The sequence below is a fragment of the Dinoponera quadriceps genome, unplaced genomic scaffold, assembly GCF_001313825.1.
Source record: "Dinoponera quadriceps isolate SergipeBrazil2010 unplaced genomic scaffold, ASM131382v1 scaffold4120, whole genome shotgun sequence".
Lineage (NCBI taxonomy): Eukaryota > Metazoa > Arthropoda > Insecta > Hymenoptera > Formicidae > Dinoponera > Dinoponera quadriceps.
Window position 1 is genome coordinate 1 of NW_014558154.1, and position 272 is coordinate 272.

A 272-nucleotide genomic window follows, 5' to 3' on the forward strand; every position below is an offset into this window, starting at 1 on the left:
TTACGTTTGATAAATACCTTGCTTAATTTATTTTCTAAAATATTTCTATATTCTTCATAGAAAAATAAAATCTGTAATATAGTAAGAATTTTCTTCTACGTCTATCTACAAGTATCTGTTCGCCTTAGATATTAAAATGCGAACACCATGACATTGTTCTTAAAAGAACATGAGGAATGATGATGCGATTGGGGAGGTCCACTTGACTGTCCCGATTCCGCTCGTACATTGTCATTCCTGCTGCAAATTTATTTTTATTAAATATTTCTGTT